Genomic DNA, 18,089 nt, shown 5'->3' on the forward strand with positions numbered 1-18,089 from the left:
GGATCTAAATCCGTGGACCTGTCAAGGTCACTGAACTTTGTTCAGTTGATCTATGTGTTAAATAAAAGTAGAATGAAAATGATAAATTAACAGAAAAGGCAAGGTCAAAAGTATTATGATGTCATTATTCTAATTATATTGCACTATAATTGTTTACCCTCTCTGGGGCAATTGGAGGTTGAAAGATGCCTTTCTCACTTTATGACGTATATTAAAATATTAATTCATGATAATAAGGTTACAGAAATGTTTCTACATTCAAAAAAAGTTAATATCATTACTGTTTAATGTGAGGTCTTTGCCCTTCTTGTGATAAGGCCTAAATGGTTACAACTGACACAGAATAGCTATAATATCTTGGCTATTAGCATTTAATGTCTTATGGCTGTTCACCTTTCCAGACTAATTCTTATTAGCATTTTTTTTTTTTATAGGTTAACATTTTTTATATAGGTATATATTGTTATAAAGATTCTAGGCCTGTGATCGTACCACTGATATAACCAGCCACAGTGTTCAAAAAATATATAACAAAATACTTTGATGACAGGAGTGATTAATGTTTAATGTTTAATGTTTAAGTTGGAATTGAAATGCAATTTATTTTTGAGTGAAGTATAAATGCATAATGAAATGGAGGATCTTTGCCATGGGAATAAATGTATAATATATGGTTATCACAGCCATGCAGAAGCAATTTGGGGTTTTAACCCCTTAAGGACCAAACTTCTAAGGACCAAACTTCTGGAATAAAAGGGAATCATGACATGTCACACATGTCATGTGTCCTTAAGGGGTTAAAGGGTTAAAGGAAAAATATATATATGGAAACACCTCTCTGTTCTGGAACTATGAGTGCCACCATTTTTGCTCCCTGGCAGTAATTTTATAAGCTTTGTCCTTTGTACCTGGCCGTTAGGATAAAGAAAACATACCGAGCAGAATAGAAATGAAACAAGCTTCAATTTCCCCTCTTCATTTTCAGCGTTTGCCCTCGCTTTTACTAAACTGAACTGGGTTGTAATGTTATGTGATAAATCTTAATTACAAGTGTCAAAGAAAATGGAGGATGTTATGAAAACAAGTTAATACAAGTTAAAGGTGATATTAAATGTTTTATTCAATGGAGTGATTTTCACAAATGTGACAGTTCACCTTTAATAAGGTGGTTACTGTGCTAACAGTATCAATATTATGCTTTACGCAATTGTATTGACCATGATAATTTCCCTTAAGTAGGGAGACACTAATATGTAATCTCAATGAATTAATGACATGTGTAGTCTTTAAAGATAATTCTACTAGTAGCCTTTAGGTGTATGCCCAGTCTGGCTGTAATGGATATTTGTACATGTATCCACGGGGAGTTGATTTATGGTGTCATTAGCATATCACAGTAGGGACGGTTCAAATATTGGTCTAACCTCCTGCTGATAAATTAGGATTAGCCCTCTCCAGCTGGGAGTATGGCCTATAGACGAAAACCGTCTTGTCTGTGCTTCTAGAGTAGTTCTTTAACTTGTAGGCAATAAATGTAGAGTATTCTCAGTGCAATTCACAAAACAAGCCATAAAGCCAGTATCTGGGGGAAAAGTTAGTATGTAAAACACAACTGGCAGACACCTTGGCTTTGTTTTCACACACAGACATCAAACAAGCTCTGGGGTTTCTTTGTGCAAAATGCTGATGTTTGACACTCATACGTGGTTATTTTGTCACTTAAACCTACACGGTTCCCCCTTTTATATTTAAAGATGGTCAAGTACACACTAAGGTGCTGAAGAAGAACAGACCATTCCTTGCATTCCTGTAACATGCTATGCCAAGGAGTTTTTAGAGCTTAATTATTACAAATGGAGTAGGAAATAAATTATCCTGCACTTCAGAATGTTTAGAACTGAATATTTTGTAGCTTATTTGATTTTTGGATGTGTGTGTTTATGAATGTGTAGAATTAAGCAGAGTGGGCAGTTTTACCCGTTTTCTATTAATGTTGTTGACTGACACAAATGTAAATGGGAAGCTACAAGATCACTTTCACTTCTTAACGTTAGGAAGGGGGCTAAAGTTCTTGATGGCAGTTTAGTGCACATGGGAGGTCTATGTTTACTTGCTGTGCAGCTCATTAGATAATTGATAGATCTGATAGCTCCATTGTTCATGACTGTAGGTATCAGCCACTGCTTTTTGCTACTGCTGCTCTCAACATTCCTTAAAATCTATTGTTTTTAGTCTTCCTGCATTATGGACACTGACAAAAATCTGTAATCTGAAACACAATGGCAAAAAAATAGATTGTGTATACTTGGGTTGTACATATTTCTTTTTATTGTGTTCTCTTTGTATTTTTTTTTTGTAATTATATTCTATCTGTATCTTTTACTAGTCTCTCCTATATCGTGTTGTTGGGCTCTACACATATATAGATTTTGTTGAATTTTACATGTAGCTATTATGTTGTATTTTTCTTTTGCTACATAAAAAAGTGTTGCGATATTTTAGAAAGCAGTTCTGCCAAGAAAGCATCTCCCTATTTAGTGCAGGGCCTGAATAATGAAATTCGTATAGAATTACAGATAGACATTATGTTGTGCACAGAATGTATCAGTGCACACATCTGTCCTAAGAAAGACCGAGCCAGTGAAAGCTAAACAGGATGGATGATAGACCATTTTATCTTATTGGATTCTGTGCACGTCACAGGCCTTTTTATACGAAGCAGACAGTGGAAAAGAGCTTTTATTAATCCAATTTCAATCTATGCTGTGTATTTCTTTTTTTCATTGAATGACTGACAGTCCAGCAGGAACTTAAGACTATAAAGCTTTAAGTCATTTATTTTATAAATAGATTTGTTGAAGCAATTTGTTGGGGCATGGTGAAGGCGAAGCACTTAGCCTTTAAATAACTTCTGTGGAGTATACAGTAGTGAATCTTACAACATTGGCAGAGAAGGAAGTGGTTTTAATGTTCATGCTGTGAATTTACTGATACAAGAATTGGCCACACCTAAGAAATATAATAGATTTTACTTGTTTCTGAATAGAGTCTTCACAAGCTTACAGCAATGAACAGAAAACACAAGTATGTAAATCTGCACTGGTGAACTTGTGGGTCTTTGAATACGGATCATTGAATTCTTGTTTGTCCTTACACTCACCGCAAGGTGGCATTTTCCTTCAGATTGAAATAATGTTACAAAATCGGTTTCTGTAATCCAAGTTATCACCAGCCATATCCTTGAGCACTGTTGAATTAACAACATATTGTCCATTGAGATATTCTAAGAATTGCATAGATAAAGAGAGCATGCTGGGAGGATGGTCTTGGTTGATGGGGAGAATATTTGAATATATTATTTTTGAATTGCATGGGATTTTTCTCTACACAAGATCCAACTTTCTGATTATTAAGTATGAAGGTTTGCCTTGGTCACTGGTAGCCACCTGCTGCACACTGCATTGAGATAATCTCATATTTCCATGCAGTGTTTAAAAAGGATTGTAACAAGCTCTCTTTGACCAGTTACATCAGAATACAAGCATCTCACCCCTGCAATAGTAGTGATATAAGCTCTCCCACCATCAGACATAGATCAAGCAGTAACCCGGGGGCCCTCGTTTTGTGTCAACTTGCTAAAATAAATGGAGCTAGGTGCATACTGGCGTCATAACCACTAAAATGGGCTGTAGTGTGTATGGTGCTTAGAATGCCCTTTCAAGACTGATCAGCAGTAAAACTGCATGTAAATTTAGTAGTACCTGTTTTAACATATGGTGTGAAAATGTAAAAAAAAATAATTCTATGAAAAAATGTATTTCTAAGTCCTTTAACCATATTATTACAACCGGCCAGATACCCCAGGAAATGCTCATGGCGCATGTAGCCACACTGCCAAAGTCGGGCAAACCCCCGACCAAATGCCAGAACCTAAGGCCAATATCCCTCCTCAACACAGACACTAAACTACTAGCCAAAATATTCTCAAATTGTCTAGCAAACATCATACCGACCATAATACATAAGGACCAAGTGGGCTTTGTCAGTGGCAGACAGGGAGCAGATGGAACCAGGAAAGTTCTCGACTTGCTAGGGGGGAGACGCGGAGGGGGAACCCAATGTGTGCTTTTTCGCTTGATGCAGAAAAAGCCTTTGACAGGCTGCACTGGCCCTTGCTCCGCGCAGTCCTCAACAAATATGGCTTTCCTGAAAACTTCCTAAAACTGGTAGAGGCACTATATTCCAAACCAACTGCGAAAGTTACGAACGGAGGTTTCATCTCCAGACAACATAACCAACGGAACGCGGCATGGATGTCCGCTCTCCCCTCTTATACATTCTGTCCCTGGAGCCCCTCACACAGCTCATCAGGGACAACCTGAACATACACGGCATCACCAAACAAGGCAAGGAGTACAAACTCACACTGTTTGTGGATGATGTGCTCCTAACGTTGGAGCAACCACATATATCCTTGCCAAACTTCCATTCTATCCTATCCCATTACAGCAAATGCTCACATTATAAGTTAAACGTGACCAAAACCCAAGCAATGGGCATAAATATTCCCACAGACGTATTAGAGTGCTTACGCAGCTCCTTTAACTACGACTGGAGAACCGACCACCTCAAATTCCTAGGAATTAACATCACACAGACACCAGCCCTACTATATAAAACAAACTACCAAAAAACATTATCCGACATAAAAACACTGTTAACAGGATGGAAAGGTAAATACATCTCGTGGTCAGGCAGAATAACTGTGATCAAAATGATTATTTTACCGAAACAGCAATATTTATTCAGAACACTGCCAATAAAAATTACCCCCCCCTTTTCCTTCAGGAAGCACAACAAACACTAATGGAATTTATATGGGACAAGAACAAACCACAGGTAGCGAAAAGCACATTATACCTGCCGCGGGAGAAAGGAGTGATGGGTGTACCCAACTTAGACAGCTACTACCGTGAAGCCATCCTGGGCCCACTTTTAGCAGCATGCCACCGAACTCACCCAACTCCATGGGAAGAGATAGAGACATACCATGCAAACAACATCCCCATAAACATATTGGCATGGCTCCCAAAAACCCACAGACCACCGACGAGCGTGATGCTTCCAGTCACAGCACTGACACTACACTTTTGGGACACACAATGCCGCAAGGTTGGTTGGATAGGTAAAACATCACGAGCCACAAAAACACTATAATACATAATCCCCGATTTCAACCACACATTGTGGCATGAACATGGTATCACGCATCTACACCACCTCCTACAAGATCAGGAACTTAGAAGTTTCAAGGAACTACAAGATTCCTACCACCTCAACGCACAAGTCTCCTTTTCCTATTTACAAATAAAGTCCTGGTTCCACAAGCAAACTATGATTGGGACTGGAAATGTACAGGAACCACAGCTGACGGCGGTAGAAAAAATATGCCTGTGCCTCTCGCCCCCTAAAAAATGAATCTCTGAAATCTACCAATCAATACACACACACAACGATCATACAAAATTCTCTTTCACAACTGCATGGAAGAAAGAATTCAAATATAACCTAACTCCGCAGCAGTGGAAAAACATTCTAGAGGCGCATAACACCCTTTCTAAATGTGCCTCACACATGGAGCTCTCTTGCAAAATCCTATACAGGTGGTATTTAGTACCTACTCGCATTAAAGCGGCGCACCCCCAAGCATCTGACATATGCTGGAGATGCCAGCAGCATAAAGGCACGATGCTCCATATTTGGTGGACCTGTCCCATCCTAGCCCCATTCTGGGACGCAGTTTCCACCATGATTCAATAGAGCACAAAAACAATATTACCCAGAACACCCGAAACATACCTCCTCCAAATATTTCCAAAAGGAATGAGGTGGAAGCAAAAATACCTAACATATCAGATGCTCATGGCGGCCCTTACGGTACTTAGAAGACACTGGAAATCACCTCTTCCTATGCCAATCACCAAATTTACACAACTATTAGAAAGTACAATGCTATATGTTACCCCCACAACCGATTTCCACCTTCTCCTAGTGGTATCCTAGATAGGGAATATCCAAATCACCAACGCCATACCTGAAGCAAGCATGACCTAATTTGTTGAACTAAGTACACTAATGTAGCATGATTCTCCAGATGGAAACTGTGTATTCAATCTGTATACTGCAAATCGCACATGTATTACTGACAATGAGGCACCAACGGGTGTGCTCATACCACTGTACTAAGTATATGTAAGCATGCCACTGTTTTCTAACTATTGTCCTTTTCTCCCTACCCCTTCTTTCTGTATTCCCCAAAAGATCATTAAAAATTGTCAAAGTTAAAAGAAAAAAAAATGTATTTCTAAAGTTTAGAGTCCATAAGAACAGTAAGACTTTGGCGATCACTCGATTATAATACTAGTGAAAATGGTTTAATGTGGATTTGTCCTCTGCAGTCAAGGGAACAAGACTACCTATTAGTAGGTGTATGTAAAATACACACTGTGCTTGTTCCTTTGCATGTAAATATGTATATAAATGACAAATAATATCTACATGAAGTTCTGTTCCCTACCTTTCACTATTGCCAGTGGATGTGAATGATGTGGTAGATCATGCCCCACGTCTACAAATAACACCCAAAATATCCAAAAGCTCTTGTTGCATCTTTAGGGGTGGAAAGAATGCTCCCTTTGTGGCAACTGGACTCCATACTGTATTTGTAGTATTTACTGCTGTGTCAGTAGCAAAGAGAAAAAGAACAAAGAGATTAGAAAAGAAAGACATATAATATAATGAAGAAGGTAACTCCAAAAACCACAAACAGTTCATTGTAGTGGACTGGTGCAAAGAGTAGATGGGTGACATCCCCCATTTTGTGCCAGACATTTGTAAGAAAGTTTGACAAAGAAGCAGGTTCTCCAGGCAGCTCCTACAACCCAGCTCTGTTCAACCAATTTAACACTAACTAGGTGCATAGAGTGCATCTTCAAAAGATGTACATATGCGAGAAATTGGCTAAAGCTATGTATAAATTAAAAGTTACTGTCTATAAAGTGGCATCATGATATTTTTCTTTATAATAGTCCTGATTTGTTAACCTGACTTGTTATATCTCCTAGACAAGCAATATGGCTTTTCTATAGCCATAGAGTCATAACTATTACTACGTATTACGAAACTTGCAAACTTATAAATGAAGAAAGTTGGACAAGTCAATATATATTGGCTTCTTATTTGCTAATACATTTTCTGTTTCAAACGGTAAAATGATCTTTAAACTGAAAAGCTGGGATAATAAACACTCTCCCCTCCAACATTAAAAACAAAATTGCCGAACCTGATATATGTACAGTTTACACGCTGCAATTGTTTCCTTTTGAAGTTAAACAGCAGGATATTTATCAGTATTTCCTTACTGTCTTTAGGCCTGTAAGCAATATCCCTGGTTATACTGTAAAAATGATGTGATTGTTGTACACACTAATGGGACTTTCCACAATAGCATGCACAAACCGACAATTGCTTTCAGGGCAAACATCCAAAATATTTAGAGAACTAAACTGTCAGTTTAGCAATAAAAGGGAAAGTTACCTATGATAAAGGTTTAAGAAGGAGATTTATCAAGGCAAAACAGGTGCTATTCTGGGTGCATATTGCTATATGTTGAGAAACTTTCTATTGGTTTCCATAGGGACTTGACCAGATTTAGCTCTGTGCCCCAGGCTAGCACCTGTTAATGCATTGATAGATCTCTCCCTTCAACTTTTTTATGTAAACATGAATTGCCAAAATCTCATTTTGCTGGCATACAGATTTTTACAGATCTAAAGATGTTTCACTTGTCTGACTCAAAAAACCCGGATTATATACTTATTTGATTAACAAGGCTTGTTGGGAAGATCTCCTTATCTCCCCTTGATGACTTCATTATATGCAGCTTTAGGCATAGGTGTAGTTTTACCTATGCTTTTATGATAATATATATTTAAAGGGTTAATGCTATAAGTATAAAGCTGTAGTGTGCTAAAAGGACTACTCCTATCACTACAACCACCACAGTACAATATAATGGTTCTTATGACAGGAGTAGAAGGAGGTATTTTCTCTGGCAGAAGTAGTGTAGGCAGGGAGCGGCACTCAGTGGACCGAGATAGGACGTGAAACCATTTGAAAACAAAATAGGGGTAACTCCTGACATCTTTACCACTACAGTGTCATGTAGTGGTTACAGTGCTTTGAGTGTTCCTTTAAGAACCTACTTGCAAAACATAAACTGTAAGAAAAAATAGCAGTGTTGGAAAACAAAACTTCCTCTGTGGTGCATTTGATTTTTTGCAACTCAGCTAACTCAATTTAAACTATGCAGGTCAGCACCAACTCAACAAAAATATGCTGTAATGTGTGTAGAAACCATTTGACTTACAAGGTGTGGGTCCTACATCCTCCTAAATGTGGAAGAAGACGTGTGGCTGGTTTAACCGACACTGACCAAACTGCTCTGCGCAAGCTGTCTTATCATAAACAGTTATTCTTACAGCAGCTCTTAATTATTTGAAAGGATAAACAAAACTTCAGCAGCAGACGTCCTTGTTGGGTGTTAGCTAAGCAGAGCCAGACAACTGCAGGGAAGCAACACATAGGCTCTGAATGAAGGGAAATCTGTCCATACAACATGGCCTTCAAAATCAATTAACCCTTGTATTCCTCCGTGTGTTACAAATTAACGGAACATGTAAATATTCTCATTCCTCCTTTAATGAATAGTTTGATAAGAAATCATGAGTTTTTCCACCAAAGTACAGCTTCATTTTGTCTGCATTTCTAATGCAGAATTAACATTTCTACAGTATCACCAACTTTGTCCAAACTGGAGTGGAAAATATTATTTGGTGGAGAGTGCTGAAGCAGGTGAGCCCAGCGCTCTTATCCAATTAGTGTGGTCCAAGTTGGATGAAATTGGCATTGAAAATGAGTAAGTGTCAATAACTCGTTATAAAAGCAGCTGAGATGGAGGCCATCCTTTGTGCTGGAAAGAGACATGGTTTGTATCTAACGTTTTGATATTAAGTTGAGCGAGAACGTTAGGAGCTTCTAGGTGAGCTGTACTTGTTGAGTTGCTTAGAGTAAACAAAGTAGACAGGGTTTAGAAATTATAGAAATGCACAAATCCAACTGTAATAAATATGAATATATACATTCTTAGCAAAGAGCAAGATATACGAGGATACAGTATTGCATCCTGCTTACTTATATGTGTTAGGGTGATCATAATGTAACATTAACAAACCAAAGACTGTGCTTATCAAGGCAAAATGAGTACAATGCTAGGGGAGAGTGGCAAAATAGAAATACTTATTCACCAATACTGCAAAAAAAGGTTATCTCTTGCTGTTGATATAGTATTTCACATACATTTTATGTGAGTTTTATTGGTATGAATTTTATACAGTCGTATGCACCACACATTTCACCACGTTTTATTATGGTTCTCATTCTCAGTCATACTTACATAACACTTATTATTTTAATGGGTTACTTTAACTAATATAACCAGAACAGCCGGCAGTAGTGGGTATGATGATAGGAGTACCCACGTGTCGTTCCTCGGCAATGGGGAAAAACGTTTTAAAATTCCATCTTACATGATCTTGCCGGGTCCCTGGTTTCCTGTGAAACAGGGTTTACAACATCCATCTTCTGCAGAGCTACAGAAGCCCAATCTTGATCTTACTGCTCATTCATTGCCTGAGCGTGTCTCTCAGACAATGAAAGAGTGTTTATGCATCGAAATCTGTACATAATTGACATTAAACATTCCTGAAATCTTGTTCTGAGTTGGCTGACGAGACGCCCCAATGACAATGCTGTTGGTACCTTCAGCAGCCAGGGGCGTACCTAGAATATTTGGCACCCGGGGCGAATCCTGTGATTGGCACATATATATTTATTTATATTAATATATATATTTGTTTCAAAATACATTAAGAATGAAAATATATAAGCATATTTATTTATTTAGTTTCTAATTAAGACTGATACCTCCCTAGGCACATTCACAATCTGCTGCCCACCCCCCTTCTACCAGACCACCTGCCCCCTTCAAAAAACCCTGCCCCACCATCTAAAAAAACACATGCACACCTCTACAAACCCCTGCCCCCCTTCCAAACGCTTCACCCGACAAACCCCTGCTCCTCACTCTCTACAAACCCCTGTCCCACTCTCTACAAACCCCTATTCACCCCACAAAACCTCTGCCTGCCAACAGAAAACCCCTGCCACTCTCTACAAATCCCTGATCCCTGATCCCCTCAAAAAACCATGCCCATCTCTACAAACGCCTGCCACCCCCAGAAAACCCTTGCCACCCTCTACAAACCCCTGCCCATCTTTAAAAACCCCTGCCACCCTCTACAAACCCCTGCCACCCCCCACAAAACCCCTGGCTCCTCTACAAACTCATAGATGGAGATGATCTCTACACACCCGTGCACATCTTTACAAACCCCTGCCACCCCCAGAAAGCACCCTTGCCACCCTCTACAAATCCCTGCCACCCCCTACAAACCCCTGCCACACCCTACAAACCCATGCCACCCTCCCCCTCCCAAAAAAAAATCCCCTGGCTCCTCTACAAACCCCTGCCCATCTCTACAAACCCCTGCCACCACCCAGGAAATCCCTGCCACACCCTACAAATCCCTACTACCCCTATAAACCCCTGCCACTTCATACAAACCCCTGCCCCCCCTCAGAAAACCACTGCCATCCCCCACACATTTCTGCTCCCCTCTACAAACCCCTGCCACCCCCTGCAAATCCTTGCCAGCCCCGACAAACCCCTGCCATCCCCCAGAAAACCTCTGCCGCCCCCACAAATCCCTGCTCCCCCCTACAAACCCCTGCCACCCCCTACAAACCCCTGACTCTTCTACAAATCTCTGCCCATCTCTACAAATCCCTGCCACTCACCAGAAAACCCCTGCCACCCCCTACAAATGCCTGCCACCCCCTACAAACTCCTAGCTCCTCTACAAACCTCTGCCACCCTCAACAAAACCCATCACTCCCACAAAACCCTTGCCACCCCCTACAAATGCCTGCCACCCCCTACAAACTCCTAGCTCCTCTACAAACCTCTGCCACCCTCAACAAAACCCATCACCCCCACAAAACCCCTGCCACCCCCTACAAATCACTGCTCCCCCCACAAACCCCCTTTCCACCCCCTACAAATGCCTGCTCCCGCTACAAATCACCTTACACATTCATTTATACCCATTAAAAACAACAAAAAATAAAAAAACAGGAGACTCACAATTAATGACAGGCACTGCTGCCGCCACCCCCAATTTCTGATGCTGTGTGATGAGTGTGAAGGCAGACTGGGCGGAGTATGTCCACATGGCGTAGCGTTGTGCGCCTTCGCCCCTCTTCTCCTTCACATAATTATGTTGTGCTGCTCAGTCGTAGCTGAATGGCACCCCCCGAGCGAGTGGCACCCAGGGCAGATCGCACCCCCTGCCCCCCCCCCCCACTGCCACTGCCAGCAGCAAAGGGGTTAAACTCAGAATGTGCAGCATTTCACAGTGAAACGCTGCACACAGAGACTCCAAGTACCATTACGACTTCAAATCACTAAGGTGGTCATGGTGCCTGGAGTCACCTTTTAAAAATGAATTCAGTGAGGCTGTCTTGTAACACATACCCAACATGTTTTATTGCTGTGGGGATCGTGGTATGCCCATAGGTAGCAAATATCTGAGCTCTTAGAAAACAGGAATACCGGAAAAAATACCTAATTTATCAGTTGGGAAAAAAAAAATGCATACACAAACACCAGCCTAAACACACACACACATTTATGATGTGATCTTAAAAGCTGAAATAAGTACAAAAGTTTAAATCTACACTATTTCCTATACATTTTTAAATTTTTATTTCTGAACATGGTGAGTGGTTCCAAGGCTCTGACATGAATGTAGTATGCAATAAACATAAAAGCTAAAAATTGAATACTGCAAGAGAACAGGTCATAGTCATGTCAGACTGTGCATCTGCCACTAAATTAACAAAATCAGTTTGGGAGTACAGTCTGTATGTGGTTTAATAGACGAGTTATTTATCCAAGGGAACATCTTGGTTAAATTAGCAGATCATTTTGGAATGGGAAACCAGCTTTTGTTTTGAAAGCAGGATGCCAGCAACTCACCGGAAAGAGATTACATATTTTGTCTTTTTATTATTTAGAGTCAAGGCATTTGCATGAATCGAGTGGGATTTAAAACGTAGAGTAGGCTGAGACCACAAAATTTATAGCAGGTCTCTGTGTGGTGAGTCCACTGCTGATTAATGTCTGGAGAGTAAAGGGAGGTTGGGCCACCAGGGAATTTAACAGCTAAAGGTTTATGGCTTTGATGGGATTTAAAATATCTCATAGACTTCCCTTCTCCATAAACTCATAGATGGAATGATTGCCAAAAGCATAACTTATTCTACTGATCTATTTTAATGCCTAGCATTAAAGGGGAAATGCCATCTAAAATAATTAAAACCATATTTCGCACCATGTGCCACATATGTTATTTTGATTATTAAGATTGATTGATTCCAAGGTATTAATCCATGTTTTGAATGCATCACTCATAAATACTCACTGTAAACAAATGTATGTGTGTGTTTGTCCCTTTATTGGCCCTCCCACTCTCCCTCACACTGCAACATCATATACTGTTATTCTCTGGAGTCTCAATTTTACCTACAAACCCTTGCTCCCCCCACAAGTCTCTGCCCCCTCTCTATGAACCCCTGATCCCCCCACAAGTCCCTGCCCCCCTCTCTGCAAACCACCGCCGCAGCGCCACCCACACTCTTCAAACACTGGTCAACCCCCACAAGCCCCTGCCCCCTCTCTCCAAACACCTGCTCCCCCCACAAGTTCCTGCCCCCCTCTCTGCAAACCACCGCCGCAGCGCCAGCTACACTCAGTGTGTGAGGCTCATACGTCGGCTGCGCGCTCCTCCCCCACGTGAGTAAATAGTGCTTCTCGGCCGCCACCATAAAAGTCAATAATCAGTGTTGGTTGTAACATAGATCTGGGTCCATACTGCCTTTTCTGATTTTAAAGATTTGCAGTCCAGCAGGCAATATTAGAGCCAATGCATTATTTTGACCCAGTATGTGATATTAAGTGAGAACCCCATGGTCTGTTCCTTAAAGGGCATATTGTAAAATTTGGAATGGTTGCTCCAACCGCCATGATAACTTCTACTTTTTTAAGTGGTCATTGTGATAGGAATCTATATGTGCAGAATTTCTGTACATATGATTTACATTCAGAGTAATCTGCACTTTTGTGCCGGGGACTAGTTGCACTCCAGCCACATGTGCTTAGGCAGCCTGGAACTCTGTTCTAGGCTACCTAATGTAAGTTAAGTGCAAAAATTACATCTGACATAAGCGCACTCAGAGACAGTGAAATGGACCAATCAAATGCTTTTCTATGAGTTGCATTTAATTGGACCTCCCAACAGGGAGTTGGGAGGTCCAATTAAAGTTGTGCCAGTATCTTTGCCCAGTGCTGGATTCGAGGTAAGTTATAGATAGCGTCATTGTATTAGTTATCTTACAGTTTATGGTAGGGGCCAGTAAATAATAATGCAAAATGGGACATTCTGAGTTAAAGAAAAAAAAAAAAAAGATGGCATAAAAAGGGTTGGAGTCACCCTTTCAGTTTGTAACAGGCAGTCTCAAATGCCTTCTAGCAAAATGAATATATTTAATTATGTTGAAGTAATAATTCTGCTGCAGCTTTAATGGTAGCAAGCATCAGGATAATTATTCATGTTATCTGGTGAGTAGGTTGTGAATCAGATGCAGAAAGACTTTTTGCTGGCACCTGGATTATATCTAGAGATGCTGATGTATACCAGATGCTGGTGGCTGGCAATGTCAAACCGTGTGCTTACCTCCATCCTATTCACATACTGCAGATTCTCATATATGGGCATTCATTCAGTCAATGTATACATGCAATATGCATGGCTGTTCAACCCAGAGATGTAAAATATGTTTATTCTTTGGAGGCAAATGGGATATTGCTTATGATAAGGAGGTCTGCATACTTTTATTGCTAAATTTACTCAATGACTGCAGGCCATTTTTGATATACATTTTATTTCAGTATATGTTTTAGAACAAAGAGTTATATACAATTAAAGGAATTATGCAACTGGCATAGCCTCCTTCAGAAAGCTACTAATATAACACGGAAGTTAGAACACGGGGTAAGTTACAATGTTTACATTAGGCAACTGACAAATTCTGAACTGTTTAAACAAAGTGTATTATAGATACATATACAAGTCTAAAACATACATCCTGTGAGCCTCTTATTGGAATACAGATCCAATGAGTTAGTTTAATATGTCAGATAGAAGCAACAAAGGACATGAGCAGGAACACGTCTTGCCTTACGATTCTTCCCCCAACCTATTTTTAATGAAGAGGGTAGGTAGTGAAGGTTCAATCTTATACATTATTTGGCAGAAGGAATATATAAGATTCCTTTAATAATTGCTAAAGTAAAGCCACACAGGGAGAATGCAGGTCTAAGCCTTAAAGCAAAGCTCCTATTTGGCTTGATCACTATGGGGTACAGTGCTACCAGTTGCCTATTTGGGCAGTGTTGCAGTTGCATCACCTATAGGTGTATGACAATGACATGATAAGACAACATCTATCAACCCTGCAGTTTTGAATTATTATTTAATAACAAGAAGAAGAAGATTATGGGAATTTGGAAACCGCTTTAACAACATTTCATGTCTATCGTTGAGATGACCTAGGGGCAATTTGCAGCAAAAAAAACATCATAAATGAGATGGGATTTTCTATTTCATTACACCCATGATAAAATAATGGATGTGTGAACCTTCTGGAAGCTCTGCCATATTTATTGTTGCTGCACTGTTGTAGATGAGTAGCCAATACTTTGTGGAGATTTGGGTTTAGAAATAAGAAACAGGTTTTGCTCAAATACATACTTACAAGTACTGAGTCATTCTACCAGTAGCTTTCTTTCTATATTTTTCTATGATCTTCCTCTAATTTCACATGCATGTCGCTGGCAGGAATATTACTTTAGAGTTTTGGTTTCCAGATTGTGTACAGTAGAATATTTTGATCCAGTGGTTACACCTGCAAACTTAATTATGGCATTAGTCAGTGCAGTGCGCTGCCTGTCTGTGTGTGTGTGGCACAAACCATCATAGAATGTCAGCTTTGTTTTAGCCAAAAAGGCTCATCTAAGTGAGTTTTTCTGAATAAAGGGGAAAAAGTAGGGAGGCGGAATAAGTGGTGCTATCACTCCAACAGTATATTTAACATATATTTAACAATTTACAAGCTTTCACCTATCTCAATATCCTTACATGTTGCTTTCCTTACATATCAGACTTTTTTGCTAATGTAAAAGATATGTGACCCCATGTGATACAGGTCAGTACCTGGCCAGTGGCCCTTTTTCACCAAGTGCAAAATCCTTTCTGCGTGTCAATGAGCCTCTCAGCTCCATCTGCCCTCTAACAAGGAGTCTACCACTACTGCTACTGGCACTTGTTTATAACTCTTTGATTTAGATTACTAGACCCTGAATGTATGTGTGCTGCCTAGATTAGTTTTTGTCTAGGACAATATCCCTAGTGATGCATTTCCATTTAATTGTGCCCTAGTTTGTGACATTAACAATACTAAATACCCCCCACCCCCCCTTATATCAGCAGTATTGTTAGGAATTGACACCATGTGATGAATGCATTTTGAAAACATGCTTAAAGTAATACTCCATAGAAAATTCAACCCCCCAATGCATCCAATATTTTGAGGGGGAATAAAAAAAGACTTTGTCCAATCTATTTGTATGTTAGTTGAGTGAGAAGAGTATGAATGGTAAGCACCAATTGGCAAAGTCCACCACTTCCACTTGGCGCTATAGTTGAAAGTTGGTGAGGCAGGAAGCCCTGCTGGCTGTCAATTTAACAGCTGGAAGGTGTGACAAAGGTGTTTTATAACTGTGACAATTTCTCAGGAAATTTACGCTTTTATTAAATAAGCCTGCAGGGACAGACAATTTAACCCTAAATCAGTGAAGTGTCAGTCATACTTGTATATTACTTTTTGTGTGATATTATATAATTAAATCATTCACTTTAAGACTCCAGAACACATTAAATTGTTCTTAAAGAAAAAGCATACATTGACTTTTTAATCGTCAAGAATTGCTGAGTAGTTTTTAGATATAGATTAGATCAGACCTCAAAAGAGAGGACACGATACCAATAGTATTTCCCACAGGAGAGTAAATATTCAACACAACAAATTTAAAAAACAAAAATATAATAGGAATAATAAAGAAAGAATAATAAATAGTATATACAATGATACATTTATTAGATCCCAATTGGGTAACAGACATATACAGTGTATGTCTAATAAGTGAATGTCTGTTACCCCAATTGGGATCTAATAAATGTATCATTGTATGTGCTTTTTATTATTTTTTCTTTAATATTACTATTATATTTAAGTTTCACTTAGTGTATATCTGTTACCCCAATTGGGATCTAATAAATGTATCATTGTATGTCCTATTTATAATGTTTTTCTTTATTATCATTATATTTACATGATCACTATAGGGTCAGGAACACAAACATGTATTCCTGACCCTATAGTGTTAAAACCACCTCATGCCTCCATAAATATAGTAAAAAATCTTACTGTATTCAAGCCAGAAGCCATAACTCTGCATGCTGTTTGCCTCACAAAAAACAAGCTGTCTGCTGACATCATCAGAAGTGGTAGCCTGATCCAATCACAGTGCTTCCCCCATAGGATTGGCTGAGTCTGACAAAGAGGCAGATCAGGGGCAGAGCCAGCACAATTCAAACACAGCCCTGGCCAATCAGCATCTCCTCATATAGATGAATGAAATCAATGCATCTCTATGAGGAAAGTTCAGTGTCTGCATGCAGAGGGAGGAGATACTGAATGTTTGGATGCATTTTAGGCAGCCATGACCCAGGAAGGATCTCTAGCAGCCATCTGAGGAGTGGCCAGTGAAGTTATCACTAGGCTGTAATGTAAACACTGCATTTTCTCTGAAAAGATAGTGTTTACAGCAAAAAGCCTGAAGCTAATGATTCTACTCACCAGAACAAATTCAATAAGCTGTAGTTGTTCTGGTGACTATAGTGTCCCTTTAAGTTTCACTTAGTGTATGTCTGTTACCCCAATTGGGATCTAATAAATGTATCATTGTATGTCCTATTTATTATCGTTTTCTTTATTATTACTATTATATTTAAGTTTCACTTAGTGTATGTCTGTTACCCCAATTGGGATCTAATACATTTATCATTGTATATCCTATTTATTATTTTTTCTTTATTATTAATATTATAGTTTTTGTTTTCTAAACTTGTTGTGTTGAATATTTTCTCTCCTGTGGGTAATACTATTGTTTTCGTGTCCTCTCTTTTGAGGTCTGATCCAATGTAATCTATTGACCTTTATGTTGGGTTATGCCCTAAATTACCCTGCATCCAATACGGGCTTCTGTCATGGAGGTCTGTCTTTAGTTTTTAGATATAATGGTCATAAGGGTAGGTAAGCAGAAGTACACATTTGTGTTGTGAGTTACATGGCATTTAGAGTACAGTACATTGTTTCTCTTTATTTTCCATATAGACTATTGTTTGTCTGAAGTAAAATTTAGAAGAATTTGTAACACTTCCAAAATCTTACATGGCAGTCAGCTGTTATCATGGTTTCACAGTCCCAAAACACAGCTCAGTGAACAAGCTAGGTTTATTTTATTATACTCTGTGAAAGTTTATTACTTAATGGTAGACCATTCGATACCCTATTTATAGAGGCCCACCCGATTACAGTTAAGCACATGCTGCCAAATCAGCTTCTTTCTAAAAGAAATAAATAAACATACCTACGTAACTATATTACTCTGAAAGGACTTAATCACTAAACTTGTGGATCATTAAAACGAGATTTGAAAATGCAAGAAC

General features: G+C 39.3%; 1 protein-coding gene across 6 annotated transcripts in view; it reads left to right on the top strand.

The window, feature by feature from the left end:
• The window catches only part of FRMD4A (FERM domain containing 4A), a 419,083-nt gene that overhangs the window by 352,697 nt on the left and 48,297 nt on the right, over positions 1–18,089 (top strand). The window lies entirely within an intron of this gene.

Source organism: Pelobates fuscus, chromosome 3 (genome assembly GCF_036172605.1).
Source record: "Pelobates fuscus isolate aPelFus1 chromosome 3, aPelFus1.pri, whole genome shotgun sequence".
NCBI lineage: Eukaryota > Metazoa > Chordata > Amphibia > Anura > Pelobatidae > Pelobates > Pelobates fuscus.